General features: G+C 42.8%; 1 pseudogene; it reads left to right on the top strand.

Annotated features, from left to right (window-relative positions):
- Positions 1–8,763, top strand: part of LOC102848740 — a 12,895-nt pseudogene extending 4,132 nt beyond the window's left edge.
- The last annotated feature ends 4,316 nt before the right edge of the window (positions 8,764–13,079 follow it).

Below are 13,079 nucleotides of genomic sequence, written 5' to 3'. Positions count from 1 at the left end.
TGAAAATTAATAAAATATAATTATAGAAAAAAAAAACCCACTGTGCCACCAGGACTCCTGTTTACCAGAGTGCTCTTTGGAGGCAATGATGAGGCTTCGCCTCGCATACTTTGGGCATGTTGCTAGGAGGGGCTATTCCTTGGAGAGGGACATGATGCTGGGAAGGGTGGAAGGTTAGTGAAGGAGAGGAAGACCCTCAACCAGGTGGACTGACATGGTGACTGCTGCAATGGGCTCTTATGTTTCAGGAAGTTGAGGATGACACAGGATAGAACAGGTTTCAGATCTTTGTTCATAGGGTTGCCACGAGTCCTGCTCTACCCAACAGCACCTAACAACAACACAACATCTCAACTTAAAACAGTTACATTTCAGTATTCAGTGAAAGTTCAAACTCATTGTTGTTGCTGACCTTCCAATTGATTTTCTGAGACTGTAAATTGTATGAGAGGAGATTGTCTATCTTTCTCCTGCAGAAGTGCTGATGGATTCAAACTACCAGACGCACATCACCTTTGGGTTAGAAGCTCAATTCCCTACTCACAATAATTAGTGCACAGTTTTCTATCATGCAGATTTGAATGCACTCTAAACTTATTTACTTTTTATTGTCTTATGACCTCCCTACCAGAAAAGCAAGAACGGCCTCTCCATAAAAGCAAGAATTTGGTCTCATAGAATCCACAGGACACAGTATCATCCACAACATGTGCTGAATCAGTGTTAGGTGAGCAAATGAATAATATATCACTCTTACCTGTAAAAGCCTAACCTTACCTGCCTTCAACACACTACAAGTTAGGAGACAAACTATGCCACAACTTCAAAACAAGTACACAACCACTCACTCAACAACTCTCCAATTCTTTTTATCTTTTACCTTCATTCACTATAAACAAATCTCTTTTGAGTGGATTTAGTGTGGGGCTGTTAACACGGAAAGATTGGCAGTTTCAATGCACCAGCCCCACGTGAGCACGAAGATGAAGCCGTTTGCTTCCACACATATTAGCCTGGGAAATCCTTTGGAGTTCTACTTGGCTCTACCAAGTTTCTATGAATCGGCATCGACTCAATGGCAGTGCTACCAGATTGCTAACAAATTCCTCCTCACTGTGGCTGGGGTCCCCAGGTTAGCTTTCTACACGCTGGAAGGAATGATGTACACACACAAAATAGTTAATATTCACCGACTGCTTGCTGAACAGGTTTCTGTGCAGCTTTCCAAGGACAACGGACTAGAAGAAAGGCATGGTAATGCCAAAACTCAGTCAATGAAAATCCTGTGGATCCAACAGTTAGGTCTACAACAGACCTTTCCTGCGGAGCCAGAAAGCATTCTGTTCTGACATGCATAGTGTCTGATTCAACAGCTAGCAAATAAATGTTTAAGTGTTCACAGGCCTGGGCCTATGTCATTTATCCATATGTCCCATTTACTGATGAAGAAACCAAGGGATACAGTATTGGTCAAGGTTACAGGGATGGGTTAGCAGCAAAACTAACACTGCAAAGTAACCCTGAGTCTCCAAATTCAAGTCTGTTGGGCTCTTTAGCACATCTTTATTGCACAGCTATCTAACAGAAATGTAGTACTAGATGTAGATTTCGTTTTAAATTTTCCAATAGTTGCATTTTGAAAATCCACAAAACAGGTGCAACTGATTTTAAATATATTGTATTTAGTTCATCACTCAACTCCAACGCATTACCTCTGAGTCAGAACCAACTCATAACTGAACCTCTCAAGGATCTTCACAAGCTATGAATCCTGTGGGAGAAGACTGTTCATTATTGTAAACTGACATCACCAACAAGATCATGAAAGCAACATAAACCAAACTATGACTTCATTCAACACATGATTTACTCAGTATAAATGGCGATGAGAAATAAAACAGTGACATTAACATAATCCAAAATGGGATGTAATCTACTATTATTTAGTCATCATAAATAGACAAGAATGATAGGATTATGAAATCAACTTCCTATTCAGACTAGTCACATTACAAGGCTTCGCTGGCCGCACAGCTCCTGGGTTGACACCGCACATCAACTACCCCCGTGGGGATCTACAGAAGAGAAAAATCTTTGAGCTGGCAGACGGGAGGTCTCAGCTCGCTCTTGCCCCAGGTCTTATGTCTTCAGTGACGTTGGGCAAGTGTCTGCCCTCTAGACAGATTTCCCCTTAAGAACCCAGAGCAAGGTGTGCAAGACGATCTCGATCTGGATTCAACACTTTGATTGAATCCAAAACAAAACGTTGGCACAGCTTTTTACACTTTAAATTCTTACATCCATTAGCTGACAGTCTTCAAACAACCCTATTAATGTAGTTATTTACTGCTGTCTTTAGAAAGGAAACTGGCTGACTGAAGAAGTGATTTATCCAAAAGCACCACCAGTCAGCAAATGCTTTGCAGCTCAAAACCAAGAAAGGCCAGCGTCTCCGCTCAATGAGTGAGGAGGGAAGAGAGTTGAAGGGGTTTGTTCTGAAGATTTGAGTCCTCTGGGGGGGGGGGGGGGGTCAGAGAAGTTCGGAGATGCCAAGCCTTAGAGGTGGATGGGTGAGGCCAAAACTGGAGTGAGGAGAGGTGAGAGGGAGATAAGGTTGGTCAAGAAACTGACAAGAGCCCAAGAGGGTTTCTGGGGAAGTGAATGGAGGATCGGATCCCAAGTGACAAGCAGAGAAGTAAGGAAGCCAGGTCCTAGAAGGTGAGAGGAGGTGAAAAGAAGAAAGGAGGAGGAACCCTGCAGGTCGGCGGACCTCGGCGTTATCTGATCTCATACCTGATAACTCAGAAGTTCACCGACGTCCATGGTTCCCGATCCCCCAACCCCAGCTCCGAGGGTCCCCTCCACTCACGCCGAAAAACCCAGCCCCGGAGCAGCGGCTTCCTGCCACACTGACGTAAATACTGCGAGCCGAGCGCACAGCCAATGGGATTTAAATACCCGACGAGCGGGCGAGCCACGCTGACGTAAAAGGGAGTGTCACCGTAAAGCGCGCTGTTTCCGGGTGGAGCCTGCAAGGGGCGGGGAAGAGGGCGGAGACTTAGAAGAAGGCGGTACAGTGAGAGAAAAGATTCGGAGAACCTTAAATGTATTGCCTTCTACTCTTCAGCAGGTCTGAGTGCAGAGTGTTACTCCTGCACTTTCACAATGTCTCCTGGGCAGTTTTTTTCTTCACTTGATCCTAGATAAAATTTTCACAGAGAAACCGAGGTACTACTGTCCAGTTGTAATGTCTTCTGAATGTCTCTTGAATCCATTGCAACTCAGCGACCCGATGAATAACGGAACTGAAACCTGCCCTATCCTGAGCCGAACTCACCATCTCCCACACACTTGAGCCCAATGCCATAGCCATTGTGTCAATCTATCTCCTCGAAAGTCTTCCAATCGTAGGCTGACCCTCCACCTTTCTAAGAATGATGTCTTTCTCCCAAAGACTGGCCCTTCATAACAACATGCCCAAAGTATATGAGATGAACTTACACCATCCGTGCTTCCAAGGAGTGCTCTGTAATATTCAGTACTCTCTCTAACACCACAACCCAAAGGTGCCAATGATTCTTCTGCTGTCTTCTGCTGTCCTCCATCCTTGTCCAGCTTTCAAATACATATTAAGCAATTGAGAAGACCAGGCACATCTTAGTCTTCAAGCTGACATATTTGCTCAATAGTACTCTGGAGAGGTCTTCACAACTACCTGTTAATGCATCAGAGAGCCGGACAATGAATAAGGATGAGAGAACTAATGTCTTTGAGTTGTGGTGCTGGAAAAGAGTATTGAATACACCATGGACTGCCAAGAGAACATGGTCTGTCCTAGAGAAGATGAAACCAAGTTATACACTAGAGGCAAGGATTTTGAAGCTTTGTCTCACATACTTTGGGCATATTGCCAGGAGAGACCAATCCTTGGAGAAGGACATCATGTTTTGAAGGGTTGAGGGACAGCGCAGGAAAGGAAGATCCTGGATAAGGATTGATACAGTGACCAGGGTAATAGGGAGACAAGTGTGTCAGAGATGGTGAGGTTGGCTGAGGATAGGGCAGGGTTCTGATCTGTGTACATAGGGTCACTATGAGTTGCAGTTGACTTGACAGCGCACAACAACAACTCTGGAGAGATCTCTGATGGCAGAATTTTTCCAATGTGATATGTCTTTTTATTTTATTATTTTCTTTTCTTTATTTTTACTGCCAGTACCTAGGATGTTGATTGTGGATCCAAGATTAAATCATTGACAACTTCAAAATTTTTTCTGGTAGGCAACATGGCGCTGGAGACCAGTTTCAAAGTTATCTACAGGAGCTGGTTCTGCAGAAGCTGTTCACTAAGGGAAGTGAGGAGATGTGATAAGGCCTCCTATTTAAAAACTCATCAGGCCCCAAGGGCCACAGGCCCTCGGGCCTGGTTTAAATTTGTCAAACATTCTTCTAAGTGGTACAGCATTGGTCTGTGCATTGCTGTGCAGAGGTAACTCGTGGTTGCTGTGATGCTGAACACTGTGACACTTGTGCCAAATGCGAGAATGGTTACCCGTGGTGGACACTGTTAGGTGAAGCTTCTTGACTAAAACAAGCTTAGAAGCAGGAATGGCATCCACTTCCGAAATGGCTTGCCTCCGGAAACTATGAACAGTTTTCAGGTCTTTCATTTATAAGGTCACTATGAGTCGTCTATGACTCAACAGCACTTAACAACAATAACAAGAACAAAACAAAACCAAACAGAAAATCTCAAAGGGCAGCTTGAGAAGACAAAGTATTTTAATGAATGTGTGAAAACTTCACGTTCGAAAATCAAAAGGGAAGAATATGCTCTGCATTCCTACAAGCTGAATGACCTGAAGAAAAAAGTCAAGCGTTGAGTTGCAATCCCGAAGGGGTCTATGGGAGGAATACTGAACAGCACACACAGCAGCAAAAGAAAATGGATGGAGTACAGAGTCACTAAACCAAAAAGAACACTTTGATGCTGAACCATTTCCAGAAATAGCATATGATCAAGAACTAATGGTACTGAGGAAGTCAAAGCTGCACTGAAGGCATTGGGGGTAGGGGGTGGGGAATATGGCTGTAGGAATTTACGGAATATCAATTCAGGTATTTCGGCAAACAAATGAAACCCTTGAGGTGCTCATGGTTGTATGCCATCAAGTCAGAACAGACCTACAGGTGACCCTCCAGCAGGTTTTCAAAGGCAATAAATGGCACAGGAGAAGATTGCCCATCTTTTCCTGTAGAGTAGCTGGTGGATTCAAACTTCCTGCCTTAACATGCATGAGGTTGTCATAAACTAGAATCAACTGACCAAAACCTGCATTTAAAGATTTGTTGGTGTAATAAATAAATCTGTCTAGCAATTGATTGATCAGTTCATTGATTCATTCTTGGTCATACTACCACTATCAGAAAAGTTCAAACTCATTGGCAGATAGTGTAATGTTTATATTTTTTACAACACTAAAAAATGACAGATCAGCACCCCAAACCCTAATAATAGAAATATCCTGATTGTACAGATGATTAAGTAGAGGTTCAAAAGTACTGGATACTGTGCAGTAAGCGAACAACACACACAGACATATGTGATGATGATTTGGGATTGGAATACATGGGGGAAGAGGGAGTGAGGGCACTACCCAGGGGTCGAATTCATGGGCTGTATGTATCCTTTAATAAAACAAGTGTAATGTGGAAGAATTATCTCTTCTGAAAGGGTTTTAAGTAAATATGAGCTGCTTAGATTCCTTATACTTCTGGTTTTAGATGCCCCACTATGCAATCAGTCACCTCTTCTATCTTTCATTGCCTTTGTAGATTATTTATTGGAACAGCCTTTGAGAAAATATTTTCAAAAAATACACATAAAGTATATTTATCACCAATACTGCACTGCCTACCAAATCTTTGGCTAATTTGGAACATAAGACACTGCTGAGGACATTCCCATTCCTCCTTTTAGGCACTGAATGGGAGGGAGAGAGTTGCAGGGTTGGTGGAGAAAGGAGGATATGTTTTCTGGGGAACATAGTGCAACTTTGGGGGTTCAAGAGAATTTTTGCTCCCTCTGTCTCTCACGTCCAAAATCCAGGTCTGTGGAAACTCTCTAATGTGTCTCATTCGTTGCTATATTGCTAGAGCCTAACTTATTCCCTGGCCAATAACCAGTGATCAATAAATATTTGTGAATTGAATGAATGCATGAATAAATAAGTGAATGCTCTTTTCTTAATGTCACAGAGGCGTTCAAAATATTGTATTTCAGAGAACAGTTTGGCAATTCCTATAAAAGCCAAACATACAATTACCAGATGACCTCCCATTCATAGATATTTACCTAAGAGAACTGAAAACAGGTATTCCAGCCAAAATTTGTACATGAATGTTCATGGCAGCAGTTTACACAGATAGCCTGAAGGTGAAAACATCCCAAATGCTCATTGGCTGATGAAGGGGGAGAACAAAATGTACTATATTGAGACAATGGAGTATTCATATAATTCATTCCATTATAACAGGGAATGAAGTGTGGATAGATGCTACAGCATGATAGAACCTAATAGAAGTCAGGCACAAAAATCACTACTGCATAACTGTATTCAACTGAACTGTCCAAAACAAAGACAGAAAACAGATTATTGGTTACCAGAAGCTGGGGGATTCAGAGGAGAGGAAAGGAGAGGAACGACTGTTAAGTAATTACACATTTCCTCTGGAGTAACGAAAGGGTTTTGGAACTAGATAGAGTGATGGTCCCACAACATTGCAAATGTACAAAATGCCACTTTAAATAGCAACATTTTTTTAATATTTTTTTATTGGGAAAAACACATTGGGGATACAAGGTAAATAGCGACATTTAAACTGACTTTATTTTTGCTGTTGAGACTGCACACAGAAGAACATCCCTCAGTGTAACCTTTTCTATGCATGCAATTCTAGGACAGTGTTTCCTTTCAGTATTGTGCAGCCATTCTCACCCTCTTTTTCTAAGTTTTTCCTCACTACATGGATTAAATAAAGAAAGGTGTGCTCCAAGGCTGTATCCTTTCTCCATACCTACTTAATCTCTGTGCCAAACAAATCATTCAACAAGCTGGACTTGGAAGAAGACTCCCAGGAAACTCTGCATGAGTCAAAATCAGAAAAGGCGTGTGTCAGGGATGCATCCTATCCCCCACACCTTTTCAATCTATATGCAGAACAGATCGTTCGGGAGTCTGCACTTTATAAGAAGGAATGTGGCAGCATTCATATCTCGCTGCTCCTCTCTCTGGGGCACTTACCATTCTCACAGCCTACGATCCACAGAGGGAAAAAAATTACATATTGTCCTTTTGCTCCACGCACACCTGAGGCAAGAAAATAAAAGGGAAAAAAACAACCAACATCCAAACCTTAATTTTCCACCACGAGAAAAATCGTGCATATCCAGGCTGGTCAGTGTGGCAACCAGATCGGCGCCAAGTTCTGAGCGGTGATCAGAGATGAACACAACATCGACCCCACGGGCACCTACCCTGGGCAAAGTGACCTGCAGCTGGACTGCATCTCAGTGTACTATAATGAAGTCACAGGTGGCATATATGTTCCTCGTGCTATCTTGGTGGATCTAGATCCTGACACCGTGGAATTGGTTCGCTCAGGTCCTTTTGGCCAGATCTTCAGACCAGACCACTTTGGTTTTGGTCAGACTGGGGCAGGCAACAACTGGGCCAAGGGCCACTATACAGAAGGGGCCAAACTGGTGGATTCTGCCTTGGATGTGGTGCGGAAGGAGACTGAGAGCTGTAACTGCCTGCAGGCTTCCAGCTGTCCCACTCCCTCGGGGGAGGCACAGGCTCCAGAATGGGCACCTTGTCCATCAGCAAAGTCAGAGAAGAGTATCCTGACTGCATCATAGACACCATGAGTGTGGAGCCTTCACCCAAAGTATCCAGTACTGTGGTTGAGCCCTCCAATGCCACCCTCTCTGTCCACCAGCTGGTAGAGAACACCGGTGAGATCTATTTCATTGAAAATGAAGCCCTCTATGAGATCTGTTTTTGTACCTTCAAGCTGACCACACCAACCTATGGAGACCTCAGCCACCTTATCTCAGCCACCATGAGCAGTGTCACCACCTGCCTCCACTTCCCTGTCCAGCTCAGTGCTGACCTCTGCAAGCTGGCTGTCAACACGGTGCCCTTCCCACATCTCCATTTCTTCATGCCTGGCTCTGACCCATTAATCAGCCATGGTAGTCAGCAGTACTAGGCCCTTTCTATGCTTGAGCTCACCTAGCAAGTCTTCAATGCCAAGAGCATGATGGCTGCGTGAGACCCCTGCCATGGCCGCTACCTCAGTGTGGCTGCTGTCTTCTGATGACAGATGTCCATGAAGGAGGTGGATGAGCAGATGCTTTATGTACAAAATAAGAATAGCAACTCCTTTGTGGAATGGATCCCCAACAACGTCAAGACTGCTATCTGTGACATCCTGTCCCGTGGCCTCACGATGGCAGTCACCTTCACTGGCAAAAGCACTGCCATCCAGGAGCTCTTCAGGTGCCTCTCAGAGCAGTTCACTGCCATGTTCTGCCGGAAGGCCTTCTTCCACTGGTCCACTGGTGAGGCTATCGATGAGATAGAGTTCGCCGAGGCTGAGAGCAGCATGAATGACCTCGTTTCTGAGTACCAACAGTATCAAGGTGCCATCGCAGAAGAGGAGGGAGATTTCAGTGAGGAGGCTGGAGAGGGGGCTTAAGGCAGATTATCCTATCACCTCGGGCTTCCCAGATCCCTCAGCCGGCTTCCTCAACTTCCCCTTTCCTCTCCCTCAGAATTTGCATTTCTACCTCTACCTTTTTTTTTTTCCTCCTTGAGGGAGTTCTGGAATAGTGACTGGCACAGAGGAGGCACTCAATAAATAATTGTTGTTTTTTGGGGGGAAAAGAAGGAATGTGGCATCAACAACCTATGTTATCTAGATGACACAACCTTGCTTGCTGAAAATGAAGAGGACTTGAAGCACTTGCTGCAGAAGATCAAGAACTACAGCCTTCGGTATAGATTATATTTCAACATCAACAAAATAAAAGTCTTCACAACTGGGCCAACATGCAACATCATGACAGACGGACAAAAGAAAGAAACTGTCAATGATTTAATCTTACCTGGATCCACAACCAACAACCTTGGTACCAGCAGTCAGGCAATCAAAAGATGAGTTGCACTGGGAAAAGTGTGAAGTCATTCGAAAATGCTAACGAGCAAGGATGTCAGTTTGAAAGACCGAGGAGTGCCTGTTCAATTACTTGCTATGCGTCTGTGAGTTGGACAGTAAGTAAAGACAACAGAAGATTTCATGCCTTTGAGTTGTGTGTTGGCATAAAGTACTGCCACGAGAATGAACGTGGACTACCAAGAAAATGACAGATACGTCTATAGAGGGAGCAGCCAGGATGCTCCTTAGAAGGAAGGATGGTGCAACTTCGCCTCATCTACTTTGGGCATGTTATTAGGAGAGGCCAGTCCTTAGAAAAAGATAGCATGCTCCGAAAAGTGGAGATTAGCAAAAGATGAGAAGACCTTAAACAAGATGGATTGACCCAGTGACTGCAACAATGGGCTCTAGTGTGGCAGAGATGATGAGGATGGTACAGATTAGGGCAGGGCTTGGATCTGATATTCATAGAGTCACTCTGAGTCATACTGGACTCAACAGTAACTAACAGTATTAATATAGATTCACTACCCAAGTGTCCTATCTTTCAAATTGTTGTTGATGTGATCCTACACAGATAAGTTTTATAAAAGAGCACAAAGGGCATGGAAGACATAATATACTAGGTAAGCTAAACGGATATTTTATAAAGACTTCAGGGGCAATTACAGTATTAGGGTTTCATTAAAATCAACAATGTCAGGGGTTCATCTTGCCTCCTTGGCTCCAGAAAAATCTGGGTTCTAAGAGAATTTAAAATTCTCTTCTACCTAATATGACTCATTTTATATTTTTTTAATTTTACCTCAATTTTAAAAAGTTACAAAGGAGCTCTGGTGACATAATGTGCTGCACTGATAACGAAATAGAGTTACAGCTACAATTTGAACATGAAAATGCACATACATGACTGGGACTGATTATCTAATGTGGCCTCGTGGTAAGGAGTTGCACTGCCAATTTAAACACACATGGTTGGAATCCACCAGCTGTTCCACGAGCAAAAGATGAGCAGTCTCCTTCCATGCGATTTACTGCCTCTGAAAACCCACTGGAGGGTCAGCTGTTGGTTCCAACTTGACAGTAAACAACAACGGTGTAGTCCAATATGGTCTATGCCGTTCATTAAGCACCAGAAGTGTGGCTAATCTGAATTGGGCTGTACATCCAGTGATTTTTAAGATTTTGAGGACAAGAACATAAGGTAGCTCATTATTTTCTGGTTTTGTTTTCAGAACTACTAGTCCCATAAATTAATTATCAAAATAACTTCCCCTTTATGAACTTTCACCATACTTGTCTCTAAGGACCACTCTGGTTGCACTTTCTCCAAGACACATTTGCTTGTTCTTTCGGCAGTTCATGGGCACTTCATTCTTTTTAATTCACCAGCTAGCTGTTCTGTAAGATTGGCAATCTCCTTTTGTGCAATTTACTTCCTCTGAAAACTCAGTAAAGGAGAGTCAGCTATGAGTTGGTTTCAACTTCATAGCATACAGCAACAACTTTTTATGAAACATGTTGAACAGTTACTGAGTTGAACACTTCATGTGATTAATCTTACTGCATTCTTACAACAGCACTTTAAAAGCTCTATGAACTGATGTGAGAGTTTCCAAAAATGGCTCAGTCTTCCCAGCATGCATTGTCTTTGCAAAGTGCGGCTGTATCTCTATGCAATTAAACAAAACAGCATTCCCCCACCCCCACTCCTTGAAATTGGGAAGGCTGGGGCTCGCTTTGAGACTGCAGTTGAGTGCAATGAAAGTAACTCAGTTTCTGAGCCAGACCTCAAGAGACCTTGAGTGCTTTCATTCAAGAGTCCCATCATTCGACCTCTAGCCAGCTGTCAAGTATGGAAGCCCAGGAGGATGGGCTTGCTGGAGGATCAAAGACCGAGGAGAGTGAATGAGCTGTCCCAGCTAGGGCAACCAGAACTAGATGATGTAGCAGCTAACCACAGACATCTGAGAGAGCAAGCTGCCTTCAACCAAACCTGACTGGGATCATCAGAAACACGCAGTTATCCCAAAAGCTCAAAAGCTACAGTAAATGTATCTTGACTTTTTTTTTTGTCTTTCTTTTGGGTGGTCAAGTAAGTTGCCGTCATACAAAAGTTGCCTTTTTAGGAAGCGCCGGTGGCCTAGTGGCAAAAAGCTGCACTGCAATCCCCGAGGTGCACAGTTCAAATCCACTAGATGCTGTGCTGGAGAAGGAGGGACAATTTCCTCCTGTACCAGTCAGATCTGATTTGACAGTACATGCCCAAAAAATAATAAAAAAATGAAACAAAAAATACTTTTTTTTTAAAAAAAGTTGCCTTTTTAACACTTTTAAGTGTTCAGGTAAGTGATATTCATTATCTTTACAATGTTAGACATCCACACCACTATTCATTTCTAAAACATTTTCACCAGCCAGACAGTAAAACTGAACCCACTAAGCAATAATTTGCCATCTCCCCTCAACCCCTGGTGCCACTCCTTTGTTTTCTGTCTCTATGTATTTGCCTGTTTTTGAAATTTCATGTAAATGGAGTCATACAATATTTGTCTTTTTGTGCCTGGTTTATTTCACTTAGCATAACGTTGTCAAGATACATGCATATGGGGGTTGTCGTCAGGTCTTGTTGAGTCAACAAGGACTCATATTAACACCATGAACAATGGATGTGCACCTGGCCCTATCCTGTGCCATCCTCAGCTCTGATATACTGGAGCCCATAGTTACAGTCACTGTGTCAATCCATCTCCTTGAGGGGTCTTCCTCTTCCATGACCCTCCACCTTTCCAGGCATGCTGTGATTTTACAAGGATGGACCCTCCTAGCAGCATGCCAAAAACGTATGAGACAAAGTTTCACCATCTTGCCTCCAAGGAGCACCTTGACTTCACTTTCTCCAAGACATATTTGTTTTCTTGGCAGTCTATGGGGTATTCAGCACTCTTTACCAACACTACAGCTCACAGGCATTGATGATTCTTCTATCATTCTTAGTCTTCTGTCCAACTTTCAGATGAATAACAAGTCATCAAAGATCGTGGCTTGAATCAGACGCACCTTAGTATTTAAACTGACATTGCTCCTTACACATTAAAGAGGTTCTTGACAGCAAATTTACCCGAAGCAATATGTCTTTTGGTTTCTTGACTGCTGGGGGCAAGGGTGTTGTTTGTGGATCCAAGCAAGATGAAATCATTGGGAACTTCAGTTTTCTATATATCATAGTATTTCCTACTGGCCAAATGGTGAGGTGTCTGGCTTCTTGATGGTGAGTTGTAATCCATATTGAAGGCTGCAGTCTTTTGATCTTATAATCATCCACATGGCAGCATATATAAATCATCACTTGTTTAAGCAACTAACTTTTACATGGCTGGTTGCCTAACAAAAGTTCAACACATGTAAGTACTTTTATGACTACCAAATTATAACTAGTTGAGAAAACAGAGGGTTAGAAAGTTTACTTACATGCTCACAGCCAATGAGTTAGCAACAGGCAAGACTTTATTCTCAGCCTGCCTCTGTATTGTACATTAGAGATCTGGGTTCAGTTAACCTTTCAAAGATACTGACACTTATGATACAGGCACAAGTGATTACTGAATGCTAGAGAGCAATTATGTCTCCCAGCAGGCAATAGTCTCAATTAGACACAAGAGGAGTTTATGTTCTCAGATGCATGATAAACCAAGTAGGAAGTCAATAATCTGTGGATATTCAATGATAAGGAAATGAGTGCTTCTTAGATTTTTTTTTAAATTTGAAAGAGTCTTGATATTTTAGAGATACATGCTGAAATTTTGTAATATTTTTATTGGTTTGCTTACAAAGTTCATATTCTTTGTGTTTCACAC

The sequence above is a fragment of the Elephantulus edwardii genome, unplaced genomic scaffold (assembly GCF_000299155.1).
Source record: "Elephantulus edwardii isolate Elephantulus edwardi_28Jun2011 unplaced genomic scaffold, EleEdw1.0 scaffold00015, whole genome shotgun sequence".
In the NCBI taxonomy this organism is placed as follows: domain Eukaryota; kingdom Metazoa; phylum Chordata; class Mammalia; order Macroscelidea; family Macroscelididae; genus Elephantulus; species Elephantulus edwardii.
This window is presented reverse-complemented; position numbering and strand designations above follow the sequence as displayed.